The sequence below is a fragment of the Panthera leo genome, chromosome B4, assembly GCF_018350215.1.
Source record: "Panthera leo isolate Ple1 chromosome B4, P.leo_Ple1_pat1.1, whole genome shotgun sequence".
In the NCBI taxonomy this organism is placed as follows: domain Eukaryota; kingdom Metazoa; phylum Chordata; class Mammalia; order Carnivora; family Felidae; genus Panthera; species Panthera leo.
The window spans coordinates 68,358,978-68,377,712 of NC_056685.1; positions in this window are offsets into that span (position 1 = coordinate 68,358,978).

An 18,735-nucleotide genomic window follows, 5' to 3' on the forward strand; every position below is an offset into this window, starting at 1 on the left:
TTAAAGAAAAAAAAATCAGTGAATAATTGCTATTAATTTCTTTGTGTTTTTGTCAATAGCCATTTACACAATTTCTCTTTATACAAATCCATTGCTCAACCCCAACACTCTTGCTTCTACTTTCATGAGCTCTTTATTGTGAATTGTTTAATGTCTGGTTAGATTTTGTATTTGTTTTCTATCACTGTGTAACAAATTACCTCAAACTTAGCTGCTTAGCACAAGCAACTCATTTCTTGAGTCTGGCACAAAAGCCTGGGTTCTGTGCCCAGGGTGTCACAAGGCTGAAATAAAGATGTCAGACAGGTTGAGGCCTCATCTGGAGGCTCTGAACCTTTCTCCAAGCCATTCTGATTGTCGACTGGATTCATATACGTATAGTTGTTGGACGTAGGTCCCTGTTTACTTGCTCAACACCAGCTGGACACCGCTACAGCAACTAGAGGCCGCTTTCTTTCCTTGCCACATGGCCCCTCCCTCTTCAAGCCAGCAACGTGGCACCAAATTCTTTTCTGCTACAAATCTCTGGCTTTTTTATTCTGCAATCTGTTTGAGAAAATACTCTGTTTTTAGAGGTTCATGTGATTAGGTATGGCCTACTTGGATAACTTCCCCATTTTAAGATCAACTGATTTGGAAACTTAATTATGTCTGCCAAAGCTCTTCACAGCAGTACCCACTCTGCTGTTTAATTGAATAACCAGGAGCAGGTGTGTGCATAGCACAGGGTGGGGGCCTTGGGAGCCATCTTAGAACCCTGCCTACTGCAGGTTTCAATAATAAGTAAGATTCTTTTCTTCTCACAAGAAGGATTTGGAAGACGTGTATTCCGGAACTGCTGCAAGCTTGAGAAGCTTGTCTCATACCTGGGTAAACAATTACTGATTTACAATATTTTTTTACCAGAAAGCTGTAGACATCTCCCTTCTGTTTCCTGTTTTTAGGTATAACACTGCTTTTTGCTACCAGTTCCCCAATTATCTTCTCATCTGCTAGATTTAATCTTTCAGTATTGTGTTTTCTTTCAAGAAGGAATGGATCATGAATGCTGGATTCCTTGAGGTTTTAAATTGTTTTTAAGTTTATTTATTGATTTTGAGAGAGAGAGAGAGAGAGAGAGAGAGAGAGCACAAGTGGTAGAGAGGCAGAAGGAGAGAGAGAGGGAGAATCCCTGATATGGGGCTTGAATTCATGAAACCATGAGATCATGACCTGAGCAGAAAACAAGAGTTAGAAGGTTAAAGCACTGAGACACCCAAGCACCCCATCCTTGAGATTTTAAAACCTCCTTCCTCATTGAATGGAAAAATTGCTGGATATATTATTCTTTCCTTCAAGACTTGGTAAACATTGTTATCTTCTGATATGACTACCACTGGAGAGCAGCTTGGTCTCTCCTTTTTGATGGTGACTTGGTTTTTCCACTTTCAAGCCTGAAAAATTATTTATCTTTGAGGTTCAAACTTAGACACATCTTGATATTTCCATCTTTTGTATAAAATTTTAATAAAAGAATTCAGCTCTTACATCAAATAATTTTTTATATCTTCAACTATATTTTATTTTAGAGATTTTCTACTTAAAAAAAAAAAAAAACAACAACCACAATTACCATTCAGAAGCCTATTTGTCTACTTTTGTTTTCAAGATCTTAAGTTTTTCCTTAGGTCATTAATTGGATTTTTTCCGTTTTCCTTTTCTCAAATACAGAATGAAGCCCTAGGAATGCTGAGCCCAGGTGACATTTCTGTTTCTTCTAGTACATGGCAACGGTAAGTATGAGTTTCTGCACCTCAGTGTTTTTCATTGGTTTTCCTCTAGGCTGCCTACTTTCCTCCTGACTCCACTTCTCTTCAAATTGTAGAGTATAAAGAAAAATTCTCAATTTTCTGAGACTTCTGACAGAACACTTGAGGGGTGGTGATGTAAGTTGAGAAACTGTACTAAGTCATGGGAGAGCATTTTGTTTCTTTTTATTACACTTTGAAAAGTGATAGTAAATTGTATCCTTCTACTGGGGAGGAATTTTTCTAATTTTTATGTTTTGTTTGTTGATTTGTTTGCATTTTTTTGCTTTTTGTTTTTTTATCTTTATTATAACGTATAAGGCATGAAGAACAATTGAAATAGCATTGTTAAAGTCATTAATTCATTACCATGTGAATAATTCCCCCCAAAACAGATGATTTTCAGTAACCAGAAGTACCCTTCCTCCTTGTTTTGATTACTACTCCTTGCTCCTCGGAAAGGATGACCAGTATCTTGACTCCTAACATAATAGTTTATCCTGGCCTGCTTTCAAACATTAGATGAATAAAATAATAGTGTATGTACTTCTCTGATTTCTTTCAGACAACGTAACATTTCATAGCAACATAAAGCAACATAACATTTGTGAAATTCACCTTCTTGCTGTAGGTATGTTTTATTTTACTATATAGAGCATTCTATAGTATGTGTTTGAGGGGACCATCATTTAGCCATGCTACTATTTGTAAAGAATGAAATAGTTTCCAGTTTTGGTACACTATAAATACACTTGTAGATATTATTGGATATGGCCCTTTGTACATGTTTTCACATTTTTTGTGTGTGAAAACTCATTCCGCTTAGGAGTAGAGCAAGTCATATGATATGCATATGCTCAACTTCATAAACAATGCCAAATGGTTTTCCAAAGTGGTTATACCAACTTACACTTCCGCCTACAATGTATGGAAATTGCTGTTATTCCATATACTTGCCAACACATAGAATTGCAAGTCTTTTCATATCTAGCCATCTGGTGTGTCGTGAACCTATTTGCAGATTTAATTTTTATTTTCCTGATTTGGAGGGAATGATGTTGGACATTGTTCTAAATTATCTGTTGTCAATGAGGCATCACTAGCAAGATATTATTATCTGCATCCCAGAGAAGCCAGAGGTTACATTTCCAAGAATTTTCTGTCTGTTTGGTTCTGGATTTAAGTCTGACACTGAGAGGCAGTTCTAAGAAGGGAAGGAGAGGACATATTCTCTAGAGGAGGTTGTAGCCAACCTGACAGACAGATATGTATTGTCAGCAGTCTCTTCCTTGGTTCTCAGGAACCACTTGCTTTACCAATGCAGCCCAAGAGAAACATGGTGGGAGCTTCTCTGAGCTTTACTCCCCAGATGTTTACATGTTTGTAGAAGTTTCTTATTCTCTATACTAAAGCCCTTCATACCTAAAATACATAATGTGACTTCTGTTTTCTTATGTAGAGACTTGATGGTTGCCAATGACCTTTCACATGTTTATTGATCTTTGAGATTCTTTTGTGAAGTATTTGTTCAAACCCCTTGAACATGCTGGGCTGTGTCTCTTCTTATTATTAATTGACAGGAGACATATATATATATATATATATATATATATATATATATACACACACACACACATATATATATATATATATATATATATATATGTTTATTTATTTTGAGAGCGAGAGAGAAATCACGTGTTGGTAAGGGGCAGAGAGAGAGGGAGAGAGAGAGAATCCCAAGCAGGCTCCGCACTGTCAGCACTAAGCCCAATGCAGGGCTTGAACCCATGAATCATGAGATCATGACATGAGCCAAAGTCAGATGCTTAACCAACTCAGCCACCCAGGTGTGCTTTATTATTTTTAGATGATGTTATAGTTGATGTAAATACTTCTCCTACTCCATAGCTTACTTTTTCACTCTCTCACATGGTGTTTTTTGATAAAAAGTACTGAACTTAATTTTGGAGTAGTTTAACAAATTTAGGATTAATGCTATTAAGTTTTATTTAAAAAAAATTTTTTCTATCAAATTATGAAGATATTCTCCTATGTTATCTTTTCCTTTGTTTTTCCTTTCGCATTTATGTCTAAACTCTAAAAAAAAAATCTACCTGGAAATAATTGGTTTTAATAAGGCATGATGAAGAAGTCACTACTCACCCACCCCCACCCCTGCCATACAGCTATGCAGCTGATTCAAAACTCTTCATCAAAAAGACCATTCTTGGGGCACTTAGGTGGCTCAATTGGTTAAGCTTCTGACTTATGACTTCAGCTCAGGTCATGATCTCGCAGTTTGCGGGATCGAGTCCTGCATTGGACTCTGAGCTAATAGCTGGGCTTAGGATTCTCCCTCTCCCTCTCTCTCTCTGCCCTCCTCTGCTCGCTCTCTCTCTCTCTCTCTCTCTCTCTCTCTCAAAAACAAATAAAACATTTTTTAAAAGAACATTCTTTCTCTAAAGTGCTAACTTTTGCATAAATCAAGTGTCTATATTATGTGGGTCTCTTTCTGAATTGTCTATTCTACTGTTTGATCTATTTGTCTATTCTCCAGTCATGTTTTTCTGGAAGCCTTTCCTGAGTCCCTCAAGCAGGGCTAAGGACTCTTTCCTTTGGGCTATAAATATTGTGTGAAACTTCTATAATTACTTACTCTATGGCCTTAAAATTATTTAGGCATTATTCCTATCTCCCTAATAAGAGGACAGAGATCCATATCAATCACCATAAATAACAAACACTTGGGGCGAATGCCTCTTTTGTATGCTTATTTTTAGAAAGAGGAAGTTGACATTTTACTCTGGTATAATATTAATTTGCACTATTTTTCTCTAAGTCATTTCTATAGACTTCTTTTGATTATTATAAAGAACTCAAGGACACATTTTAGGGCAGCATTAAAAATAGATTGGGGATTCTACAGAGAAACAGCTCTTCCCTGACGCCCTGGTGATCTTATGTGACTTCACATATGCTCTGTGGCCAACCTTGACCGTAGTCTAATCCACGTCTTGCTAGAGGGTCCTGTGGCTCCTTTTGGAGCAAGGAGAGGTAAGTTTTGTTAGAAGTTGGCGTGAGGCAGTTTCTTATCCCAATCTTGTGGAAGACTACCAGAAATCTGATTCCCATCCATCATCCTAGTTTCAGTTGAGCACAGGACTTTCCAACTCCCCTCATCCCTTGGAGTACAACTTCAGGCTTCCATGTAAGTAATTGTGGTTTAGAGGCTGCTCCCTAATAGCAAGTTGACCCTTTACCTACGTCATCTGTCATATGACACTTCTGGTTTAGGCATGTAATATGGGGAGGTAGCACCATGCTGATCTTACTTTGCTTTTGCATAACTTGTAAACTGAATCTGTTTGAGATCGTTGACTCCTTACTGGTCAAATCTATGGAAAGGTGGCAGGACAACCTAGTGACTGCAGTACTCATACTTGTGGTCCTGTTACCACCGTGCTGCTGTTTGGGGATTGTTTGACCACTTGACAGATTCTTAAAATGTCAGCTGGTTAGCAAACTCTGCTGCAAACTCTGTCTACTGCCAACAAAAATACTTAAAAATATGTGGTTACAGATTGAAAATTCATCAATAACATTAAAAAGAAAAAAAAAAACCTACAATCTTTCAGTTGAAATAGAAGCCACAAAATTAAACAATAGAAAGGATGGGCACCAATGTGCATCAGGTTCACTTAGAGGGAATGCCATGGTTCATATCTCCTTCACTGCACAGTTTCTGTTCCACACACATGAGATCTGTGCCAGGTTCTTTTCTATCAGGACATTGGCAGGCTGTGTTTCCTCTTTCTGCTCACCAACTTGCCTTCCCCTGGCAATCACATATATATTCGTCACATGTTTAATTCCCTTTCACTCTTCAGTCCTCAGTTTAAATGTTATTTACCCAGAGAATAATCCTCTGAACTACTATCTATATAATACTCAATTTCCTGAAGGTACTTCATATCTTCCCTTCATCAAATTTACCACAACTTATCTTTAACGAGAAAGCCAGAGAAATAGAAAAATGAATGTTGATTATTCACGTTTATCTCCCTAGACTGTGAGGTTCATGAATACAAAGATCATAGATTTATTTATTTGTTTGTTTGGTCTTTGTTACCACTATATATCCACTCTCTAGCTCTGTCTCTGGCATATAGAGGAACTTAATAAATATCTGTTGAAAAAAAAAATGATGGAGTGATAAACCAGAAAATGAGCCACAACCTTTGTTTTCTTGAGCACTATTATTAAGTGCTGTATTTCTCCCTTCCTTTCAACTTTCCCTTTTCTTCCTATATCTAGTCAGGGATTTAACATCCCAAAAGTATTTGACAAAAAAGCATGTGGTGGGGTGGAGTGGTGGAGTGGAGTGGTGGGGTCTGAGTTGAAGGTTTGGTGGAGAAAAGTGATGTCACTGAAGGGAGACAGGTTGAAGGAAGGATATTGGTGATGTCACATGCAACTTTGGAAATGGAATCCTCAAAAGTCAATTATGCAGGTTAGAGTACACATCAGAAAAATGTGAAATATTTGAAATGATTGGGTGTTTTTTTTTAAATGTATTTTTCTTTAGTTTCAAGTCAAGGTAATAGGATAAGGAATTACAAGATGTTCGTATGTCAGTCTCTCAGATCTGAACTAGATACTGGTTTTGGGGGTTGGAACTGTATGCATCAAGTAGCAATACATCTGAGAAGTTGTGATCATCACCTAAGGGGTAAAAGAGTCCACATCGACCGAACGAACGAGCAAATCGCCAACTGTAGTTGTTTGCCTGTATTATGTTCTTTATTTTTTCTTTATTTTTTTATTTTTTGCTTTTGAATTTCCAGTTCTTATTTGTTTGTTTGTTTGTAATTTATCTTTTTAATTTACATCGAAGTTAGTTAGCATATAGTGCAACAATGATTTCAGGAGTAGATTCCTTCATGCCCCTTACCCATTTAGCCCATTCCTCCCTCTCACAACCCCTCCAGTAACCATCAGTTTGTTCTCCATATTTATTAATCTCTTCTGTTTTGTCCCCCTCCAGGTTTTTATATTATTTTTGTTTCCCTTCCCTTATGTTCATCTGTTTTGTCTCTTAAAGTCTTCATATGAGTGAAGTCATATGATTTTTGTCTTTCTCGGACTGCTAATTTCACTTAGCATAATATCCTCCAATTCCATCCATGTAGTTGCAAATGGCAAGATTTCATTCTTTTTGATTGCTGAGTAATACTCCATTGTATGTATGTATACCACATCTTCTTTATCCATTCATCCATCGATGGACATTTGGGCTCTTTCCATACTTTGGTATTGTTGATAGTGCTGCTATAAACATTGGGGTGCATGTGTCCCTTCAAAACAACACACCTGTATCCCTTGGATAAATATCTGGTAGTGCAATTACAGACCATACTTTGAATAGCAAGATTCTAAGGAGTCTTAAAGGTTGTATAATCAAACACATACTCCCAAGGGAAACTGAATCCCAGGAAGAGCAGCTGTCTTTGACTAGGTCAGAGTGAGGTACTTAGTAGGGCTAAGACCAGAAGTCAAAGCTGACTTGAATAGTGGGTAGTCTCCACTGCCCAATGTGGACATACATTAGTGAGACAACATGCTGGGGGAGGAAGATAGAGAAATCAAGGGGGACAGCACCCTGGATCTTCTGCAGGTAGCCCAGTCCCTCCCTACTCCTATTTTTAAGTTGGGGGTGGGGTGGCCTTCTTTTCTCCATCCTTTTTTTGTCTCCTCCTCTAAAAGCTTGGTGTAGATGGGAATGCAAACTGGTGCAGCCACCCTGGAAAGCAGTATGGAGGTTCCTCAAAAAATTAAAATGAACTATATCATGTTCTTTAATGATCTCTATGAAGTCAAACAGGAGTTAAAAAAAAAAAAAAAAGAGCAGACACATAATGACCTTGCAATATTGGAGCACAAGTAAAAAGGACCAGTATCCTAAAGAATCAGAGTAATACCAGTGCTGTTTTTAAAGGTTTTTTTTTAAATATTTATTTATTTTTGAGAAGAAAGAGTGATAGAGCATGAGCAGGGGAGGGGCAGAGAGAGAGGGAGACACAGAATCTGAAGCAATCTCCAGGCTCTGAGCTGTCAGCACAGAGCCCGAAGCAGAACTCGAACTGGTAAACCACAAAATCATGACCTGAGCAAAGTCTGGATGCTTAACCGACTGATCCATCCAGGTGCTCTCAGAGTAATACCAGTGTTTTTAAGCCAGATGAAAATTTTAGGAAGTTGATATCCGAATCTGAGAAAAAAAGACCCTGACCAAGGAGAAGAAACTATTATAAAAGTGGGTATAGGTGCAAAGGTTACCAATAAAAGAATATAGATTGATAGATATAACTGGGGTGAAGGAAAATTTATAAACAAAACAATTAACTAGAAAACTAAGTAATAATGAAAATAAGTGGCTCTCGGGTGGCAGAAGAAAAACATAGATGAAAGTACTAAGATACTATAGAAAGGAGAGATAATGGTAAGTGAACTCAAGTACTATAGTTATTCCTGAGGAAGCTACAAGAACTATTAGAAAAGAATCCAAAATCTACCTTGTAACATTTCTAAAGGCAACCTGCCTTCAGAAAAGGTAATATAAGTCATTCAAAGGAAAAAAGTTATCTTGAGATACACGGTTGGAAGGAAAAGAATTTGTGGCATATATGCTTCACCATAAAAAATTACTATTATTTTTGGGGTGCCTGGGTGGCTCACTCAGTTAAGCAACCGATTCTTGATTTCAACTCAGGTCATGATCTCACAGTTCATGGGTTCAAGCCCCTTGTCAGTCTCTGGGCTGACAGCATGGAGCCTGCTTGGGATTCTCTCTTTCCCCATCTCTCTGCCCCTCCCCCTCTCATACATGTGCTTTCTCTCTCTCTCCCTCTCAAAATAAATAAATAAACAAACATTTTATTTATTATTTTTTAAGACTGCATTGTATTGTACTTTATTTATTTTTTTTCAATATATGAAATTTATTGTCAGAATGGTTTCCATACAACACCCAGTGCTCATCCCAAAAGGTGCCCTCCTCAATACCCATCACCCACCCTCCCCGCCCTCGCACCCCCCATCAACCCTCAGAACAAACAAACATTTTAAAAATAAATTATTTTTATTAAGGCACGAAGACAGAGAAGAATAGACTCATGTAGGGGATACCAGAGGGTCCAAAGGAAAAAAAAAATAATAATAAGATTGTGGACCTAACTCAGGTGGCAACATCTCACACCAGGAGAATTTACTAATATGTGGGTTTCAAACATGCCTTTTTGGAAAACACACTCTACTTTTGATCATCTACCTATAAAACTTATATTGACGTTCTCTCCCCTTACCTATAAAAAAGCCATTTTGTGAACATGCTAAAAAAGGTGTTTTAAATACTCCAGATGTGATTTGGCATAATTAAGGAAATCAGTCCAGAGTAAGAAAAATAGAGTTAAGGACAGAAAATGGGAAAATCATCTTATAAGAAGTTATAGAAACATTGTGGATCGTCTGTGTATATCTTTAAAGAAACATAATTTTAAACTGCATTCTGAATGCTTTCAAAGGAGATTTTCTAAGAATTAATTTGATAAACCTCTCTTTAATTTAAGAAATGAATTATTGGCATTTTGCATAAGAGTTTAAGTAAATAAATCATAGAAAACAATTAAAGGATAAAGGGATAAAGACAGCTGTTCTGCAACTTAACCCACCAAATTGCAATAATGTGCCCAACTTAATCTATTTAATAACATAGATTCATTTTATTATGTTTTAAAGGTAAGTCATGTCAGTTCATTGACCATAAATCTTGAGATAGTTTTCCTGGACACAAAAGTTGGAAATTAGAGAATGACATGATCTCACCACCCATGGAACAACTACAATTATTTAGTTATAATCCCATCTAAGAATTTTTCATACATTACTTCACTTGTTTGCAATCATTGTGCACATGTAATTTTATGTTTTGACATTTTATATTGAACATCATATACTGAGCTTCATGTTGTAACATAGTCTTCCTAATTATTTTGTTACATAATATCCCATTGAATAGATGTGTCATAATTTTCTCATCCATTTTTCTTCATTTTAACATTCCAGTTGCTTCCTACATAGAACACAAATCATGCACGTCATTTTTATTTTGTGTATTATCTCTTAAAATGGTTTTCATGCACATTATCATCATATCAAAATATATTAAATATCAGTCCTGATCTATATTGCCCAATAAAGCTAAAGCATGGTTTTGCCCCTATGTTTGTAGAACAGTACAGGCTTTACACTTATTACCAAATTTTTAAGATGTTTCTAATTTAAAAGATAATATTTCATGGTTTTAAGAAATATGTTTGATAACTAAAAAAATGAAAATTTGCCATATATGTATTTATTGCTTTTATTACATGATAACATTTGCTTATATTTATTTAAAATTTGATAGCTAGGAGTTAGAATGCAACCAATTATACTACCTAAAGGTAGCACTGACTTAACAGAGGGGGCAAGGACCTAGATATTGGAGTTTGGAAACCTGGTTTCTCTTGTTAAGAAATGGCAAAGTATTTGGTCAGAGTCTTGCCTACTGTACTTTGGAAGGTGTATCAAGTGCCAGCCAAGACTATAGCTTTAGGTAAATAAGTTGGGAAAAAAATCAGAATGTGGCTGTGTGCTGGCTACTCCCTGACACTTGCAGTAAACAATTTTGTCAAAAAAATTTCTATAGTCAACTCACATTGAAGTACACTAGTTTGGAAGCAGAAAGAAAAGGTAACACAGCTTGGTTGAGAAAGGTATTGCCTGGGGCATGCAATTGACTGAGAATCCGGGAATCTGAAATCTTGTTGCATAAAAAAGTCAATTACATCTCTGCCCACAGCGAAGCCTTTAGGCACCAGAACCCCACCTTCCAAATTGTGAGACTGCTGCTAAAGACAGGATTCAGGGCTTACCTAGTACTTCCATGAATTATATCAGAGTTGGTGGGGTATGGGGAAGAGAAGAGGGCTCAGTAACCAAAATACTATGGTCTTTGTCTAAATAAGAAGTTTGGCATGGTTACCCCCATTTTAGTTCAGGCTCCTATAGCAAGTGCTATAAACTGGGAGGGTTATAAACAACAGAAACCTATTTGTCACCGTTCTGGAAACTGGCAATCCAAGATCAGGACGGCCCACCCTCTTCCGGGTTGCAGATGGCCGGCTTCTCATTGTATCCTCCTATAGCGAGAGCAGAAAAAGGATACAAGGTCTTGCAAGACCCTTACAAGGCACTAATCCCACTCATGAGGGCTCTACCTTTCTCCTCCAATTCTAAATTCCTACTTCTCCAAGGCCATGCCCTGTAATACCACCACATTGGAAGGTAAGGTTTCCACATATGATTCTTGGGGAGACACAGACATTTAGTCTATAACATTCTGCCCCAGGATCCCAAACTCAAGTACTTCTCACATGCAAATACATTCCATCCCACCAACCCCAAAAGTTTTAAGTCATTCCAGCAACAACTCTAAAGTCTGAAGTTCAAAATCTCATGTAAATTAGACAAAGATGAAACTCAAGGCACATTCATCCTGACGCAAAATTCCCCTCCAGCTGTGAACCGTTGAAACAAACCGGTTGTTTTTCCAAAAACAATGGTGAAACGGGCATAGGAGAAATATTCTTATTCCAAAGAGAAGAAACAGGAAAGCAGGAAGGGGTGACAGTTCCCAGGCAAGCACAGAACATACCAAGGCAAACTACATTAGATTGTTAGTCTCATCTTGGGCTCAATGCTGTGCCTTCCAGACCCACTGGAGTGGCTGTCCAGTCCTGGGAGCTCTGCGCCCCCAGGGCTCTGTAAGGTGGCCCTGCCCCCAAGGCTTATTGACAGCAAAGCAATCGTTTCCCTATTTTGAAACCAAGGAGGCAGCCCTGATGGTCTCTGAATTGCCTTCAGAGTCATTCTTTCATTGTTTTGAGGAATAGGGCAAGTTCTGAGGCAGATAGCTCTATGAACTTGTCCTGTGAAATCCAAGAAGTCCTTCATACACTCCTGTCTCCTCCTTCTTTAGTTGAAACCAACAGTTTCCTGCTAGAGTGGCTGATGAAGTCCGTTGTCCCCATACATACTCATCTCTTATCAAATAGATGCTTGGCCACTCCTTTAGTGTTCTTTTCTGAACATGCTTTCTCATTTTTGGCAATTTGCGTAGGCTGAGAATTACCCAGATCTTTTAGTTCTGCTTTCTGTTTGCTTAACAATCCCATCTGTAAGCCATATCTCTCTTCTCACATTTTATGATAAGTAGTCAGAAGCCAAACTGCACCTGCAACAGTTTTAGAAATTTCTTCATCCAAATATCATCGCGCGCAAGTGCTACGCTCCAGAAAACACTGGAACGTGACCACAAATTCAGCCAGGTTATTCACCACTTTATGAAAAGAATCATCCTTCCTCCAGTTTCCAATAACATATTCCTCATGTCTGTCTAAGACCTCATGAGCATGGCCTTAACTGTCCATATATCTGCCAATATTCTGTTCAGATTACTTGGAGATTCTCTAAGAAGGATGTGTTCTCTTCAGCTCTCTTCTCTTTCTGAGTCTTCTACAGAATCTCCCTTACAGCTTTGTTCATGGCAATGTAGGCTTTTTCTAGCACACACCTCAAAAACCTTCCAAACTCTGCCCATCACTCAGTTCCAAAGCCGCTCCCATATATTTAGGTATTTATTACAACATCATCCCCACTTGTCGGTACTGATTTCTGTCTTAGTTCAGGCTGCAATAACAAAGCACCATAGACTGAATGGCTCTAAGCAACAGATATGTACTTCTGACAGTTCAGGAGGCTGGGAGTCTCAGCTCAGGGTACCCATATGCTCACGTCCTGGTGAGCACTAAGGCCCTACCTCTTAATACCATCACAAGAGGGGTGGAACTTCAACATGAATTTTGGGGGACACATTCTTCCTGTAATACCCTCCCACACACAACTGATCAGAATGTGTTCTAAATTTCTTTCAATAGCATACAGTATGCTATCTTGTCCATGCCTACCTTATCCCTGGCATCAGTCCCTGCTCTTTCTCCATTCTCCACTCCTCCGCAGAAGCATGAGATACCTATTTCTCAGTGTGTGTAGCTTTTATGACAGTCCATTTGGTTTTAGAGAGAATTCACTGGGACTGTTGCTCCCCTTCTCCTCTGCCCTGATTGAATTTCTACTCATCTCAGTGTCCATAGGAGCATCTCCCACAGTGTCATAAAGAGAGAAATAAAAGTGTTATAAGATTGAATTCAGACAAACCATCAGAGAAACATGCCTCCTTCTGATGGTTCATGATGATAGAGAGGGCACTTTTGTCTAACTGGGACTGGTTCATGATATTTTCCCTATTCAGTTAGGACCGAATACATATTTTTATTTGGGTGTTGTATATCCAGCCATGGAAATAGTAAGAACAAAGGAAAAGCCTCCCTCTCTCTGTGTCTCTCTCTGTCTCTCTCTGTCTCTTTCTGTCTCTCTCTGTCTCTCTGTCGCTTTCTGTATCTCTCTGTCTCTGTATCTCTCTGTCTCTGTCTCTCTCTCTCACACACACACACACACACACACACACACAGTGCTTTATACCCATTATTACATGAAATGTGTTAGCTGAATGTAAACATGCCCCAAATTCCACTACCAAAAAATTATTGAAAAATCACTTGAACTAAAACCTGGCTAATAACTAGCTTATTGTTCTGCTTGCCCATGCATCCAATGTTTCTTTTTTTTCCCATATTTTTGCTATTCAAGGTGTTGCCAAAACAGCATGTGTGAACCTTAGAAAGGCCCCTTGCCTCAGAGTAACCCCACAGCCATCAGGAAATGTTCTTGTAAGCAAATGAATAACACAGCATAAAAGGCTCAGAATTACAGATTTTATATCATTGCAGGTATAGATCCATTCTGTCTTAAAATGACATTGTGCCTTTCACAGAACAGCCAGCCAAATGTGGTCATATTCACGAAGCAAACTACTGAAGAGCATGTGGAATGCTGAACAAATAATAAACAAAAATGTAAATGAAACTGGGCATTCTGCCTAGAAAACAAAATCTGTGTGCAAACAACACAGATTCAGGCCAAATTTTAGACCCTTTGAGAGGCCATTCCACTGTGTTTCTCTCTAAGCATAGAACCAATGAGGAAATAGGTGAATTTTCTATCAGTACACAGAGGGAAGGTATAAGGTGTAAAGATCATAAATCTGCTTTAGGAAAGACTGAACAAAAGGAAGACGATCCAACCAAGCTTCCCTGCTTTGACAGGTTGACATGTCAACATAGGAATAACTACCAACCTCTCACAGCAAGTCTGAGGAATCATTTCCTGGTTGAGCTCCATATTTTATAGTTTCTTTTGGTTCACCAAAGGTCACTTTTTTTTATCAGTGTGAGACCTCAAAGGCTCAAATTGGTATTAAATGACTTGTATCTTATTTCAGAGCATGTAATTGGACAAATCACGTTTTTCTGGTCCCATCTGTATTTATTTTTATTTTTTAAATTTAAGTCTAGTCCCATGTTTAAAATAAAATCAACCATTTCACAAAGTCACAAGTATGAAATACTCTGTCAATATCGGGTGCTGTTGTTATACCTACCAAGGAAGAGGAAATGCATTTCAGACAGCTTAAGTCTCCATCAGGCTGCAGACCTAAAGTGTAGCAGTAGGGAGTAGCCAGGTCAGAGATGAGAAACAAGTAATACATTTCTCTGGCTGGTCCAATAAACTTTGCAGGTCTTTTTAATGTTTCCACTAGTCTGTAACTATTATTTCAGAATAACCATCACTTCCTTTGATGGCTTCTCAAACTGGATTTATCCACAGGCAGCTAATCCCTTGCTATAATTAGTACCTGAAAATTAGGGGAAACAATCTTCTGCATGATTTGAGGTCCCATGGCCTCACTTTCTCTCCATTCTGATCCCCCATGTCAAAATCTGTCAGTTTCCATGTATCGGCTGAAAATTCTACAAAAATTCATTACGAGAAGAATGTCCATATCCTTTATTATTTAGGCCCACTCAAACAATCTAAACTTATGTTCCATTAAATTCTAGTCTGGGCAATCTCTTCCATTTCTGGAGAACATACTCAACCAGGTCTACCTCTCCTCCAAGCTCAGTCTCTCTCTTCATGAAATTTCTTTCTTCTCTTCTTCCTCTTTATCCTTTTTGCCCTCTCATTAAGAACATGACTTCTTAAAGTCTCTGCCAACTTTTGCAGCCTGTTGAACCCTGTGAATCCATTTAGCTCTTTCCAATTGTATCATGCCACTTAACTCTCAATTATATTTTGTCACGTATGTTTTATATTTCAAGATGGCCCAATTAGATTATAACTGGGCACAGGGACTTTTGTTTTCCCCAAGCATCATGGATGCCTCAGAATGTGACCTGACTGAAGTATTAACTGATTGGAAGTGAATGTGCAAAGTGATTCAGAGTCTGAAAACACAACAGAGCCACTTCTATTGAATATTCAAAGTCACAGACGTTCCCAGTATCTCCCTTGACAAAAGCCTATGAGACCTAGGATCATACCTCCAAAACTACAATGACTATCAATGGAAATAAAGAAACTTTACTTGAGTCAAATTTGTAGGCTTAAGCCACCACAGTAAAGGAAATAATGCTTATTTAGCGTAACAAATTGTCCTTTTCGAATTTTATGATGAGGCTCAATAAGTTTCTTTTGAGGGTTAAGATATGATTTGAATATTTTAGTGATCCATAGATCAAGTATATTAGTGATCCACGGCTCTAAACTCAGAAGTGTGGCTTCCTGAAATTCAAACCATCCATCTGTTTCAGTAAACTATGTGATATGTGCACAGTATGCATTATTTATATTTAGGATTTAGATTTTTCAGAACTGAAAACAAGTCATACCATATGTGGAAAGGGTGTGAACATACAACACAACACCCCTGGAAAGGTCTGTGTCTCAACAATATTTTTGATCAAAAGTTGTTTCTATAGTTACAATACTATTACCCTTATCATGCACAGTGGAATAGGCCACTATGGTTTTGGTTACTTGGTTACTGAAATATGAAATTCATATAAAGCCAGATGATATCTTTAAGAAGAAAGCAGCCATATCGACTCTGCTGTTTCTGTTAATGAGAAAGACTTGTTGCTTTAAAGTTTCACATAATCTATTCTTTTGGAAAGGGTATGGCTGGATCTATACTCAGAAATTATCCCTTGTAAAGAGCTTGATTTGAGGGATTGTGTTTATTGTTCATATTTTATTTTGCCTGTTAAGTAAAATAATAATGTGCTTCCAAAAAATGAATTCATTCTGCAATTATACGGAATACTATTTGTGACACTGTCTGCCATCTCTTTCAAAAACAAATGTAGGCCTGGTTTCTATGGGAAGATCTAGACAGGAGATGAAGAATAGGGGCACTGACAGGAGTGTCACATGGTTCCTTCTGACACTTTCCAGTTTTACAACCCTAATTTGATCTATTTTTAAAGGGCCATGGCATGAAGTCAGATGAAAAAGATTTAGAAGGAAACTGAAATGTTGCATGCCTTGTGTCTTTAAACTGGGGGAATTATTTTCTCAGATAAAATTATCTGAGCAGCAGTCTGGAACGGCACATCAGCATGGACTTCAGCACAGGACATGTGAAGGTTTGCAAAAACTAGGCTTCGGGGCGCCTGGGTGACTCAGTCAGTTAAGCGTCTGACTCTTGATTTCGGCTCAGGTCATCTCACAGTTGGTGAGTTTGAACGCTACATTGGGCTCTGCACTGACAGCATGGAGACTGCTTGGGATTCTCTTTCTCTGCCCATCCCCTGCTCATGCTCGCTCTCTCTCTCTCTCTCTCTCTCTGTCTCTCAAAAAAAAAAAAAAAAAAAGCTAAGTTCAAAGTATTGGGTGAAGGAAAAGACAAGATGGCGAAGGAGAGGGAGGAGGACATCAGAGGGTGCAGTCTCCCTGCAGCACCCCATTTCCTGGCAAGAAGCTCCACTAGGGAAGCCGGAAGCTTAATCAAGAGCTGAAGTAAATGGAAGAGTGAACAGTCTACAGGATTAGAGTTTCCTCAGTTGTTGCCTCCTACAAAGAACTTTTCTCACCATTTGAGAAACAGAAGCACATTTATATCCATCAACTTCCATTACTCAAACCTCCCTGCATTGTATCTATTAACTACACACGTACAGATTGAACATGATGGGTGTGAATATGAGCAAGCGGCTGCAAAGCTTAATTAACAGCACTGGAATAACATAAGTTAACACTAACTTGATCTGATCCACCTGTCCGTGCCAAGAACTCCAAAATAAGTACCATTTTACAGTCCCTGCACCTGGATTCTGTATTAAATTTCAGGTGGACGTTTAAACAAATTTCACTTTAATCAAATACCAGAACTGTGAAATGAAGACTTCCTGAATGCACTGTGTGGACTCAGGCAAGTTAGAGGCTTTGATATCATAGTTACAGTTATATATTATCACAAGAAGCTTAGAGCTATTATCTTCCCATGTTTACTCTCCAGTTAGTCATTATAAAATTTAGTGTTCACATAACTTTCCCAAAGGAATCAATTTCTCTGCGTGGCATTGTGATAGTCATGGCACCATTAAAAAAGTAATGGTAGTTGTAGCTGTGATTTATGGATCTGGGTGAGCCATATGATATATATGGCATTAATTGAGCTGGAAGGAATCCAGAATAGTCAAATTCTCATCTTTCCATCTCTACTCAAAAGTTCTGAATTTGGACCTGCCAGAAACATTATTTATTAGCACATTAGATACTTCATGTTCTGAAATGCTCAAAAGTCTGTCAGCACTTTCTGCTGAAACCATTGAATGTTCCTATCAATTTTTCTCCTGTCCTTTTATGCTGTTTCTCTGTGTCTCTCTTTCGGTCCCTCTCACACACAGCACACAGGGCTGATATTTCTTGTCTCGGCTTGCAATACCTTTGTTTTTATAAATTTGAATGTTCAAGAAAGTTCGGGACCTGTGATCATGTTTACTTTTTGTTGTTAAAAAAAAAAGTTGGAAGAAAGTTTTCTTCAACAGTTTATCTTCCCTACTGGACTCAATTTCCCTTTCTCAGTTTCTTTTAACTTGAGGGGGAGAAGAAAATACGATTTAGCCAGTCCCTACTATGTGGTGGGCACCGTCTTCGGTACTTTTATATACCTGTCTCATGCAATCCACATAACAGCTCAGAAAGTGTACTCACTTTAGTCCTTTCAAACATCACCCTGTCAAGTAAACCTTCTAGATCAAGTCCTTCTTTACATAAACCAGTCTAAATAGGAACTGCTCCTGTCATCCCACTCCCCTTTTTCTATTTTTCTTCTTGGCACTTATTATCACCAATGATATCATATTGATTTTTATTATTTTGTGTCCCCCTGCTATCACACAAGCATCATGAGAATAATCATTTTCTTGTTTTTGTTTTTGTTTTTGTTTTTTCCTAGCTATGTCTTATTTCTTAGGAGAGTAGCTGACACATAATAGATGCAAATAAATATCTATAAAATGGATGATTAGATAACTGATTAACCTCGGAGTAAAGAGTAGAGACTGTAGTCTTAATGTCTGGGCTCACATCCCAGGAAGACAATATAAGGTAGGTGTCACGTGTGTGGCCTGGGAATCAGGCAGTTTGGGTTGGACCCCAGCTTTCCCATTCATTGGTTATGTGACCTTGGTCACATTGCCAGGGCCTCCAGATTTCTCATCTGAAAGCTGGGAATAATAACAACCAACTCATAGAGTTGTGTGAGAGTTGAATTAATAAGTGCTACATGCTTAGGAAAGTACCTAGCATTCCATGTTAAAGATTATCGTCAACCTCAGTTCACAGATGAAGAAACTGAGGTTCAGAGAAGTCATACAGCATA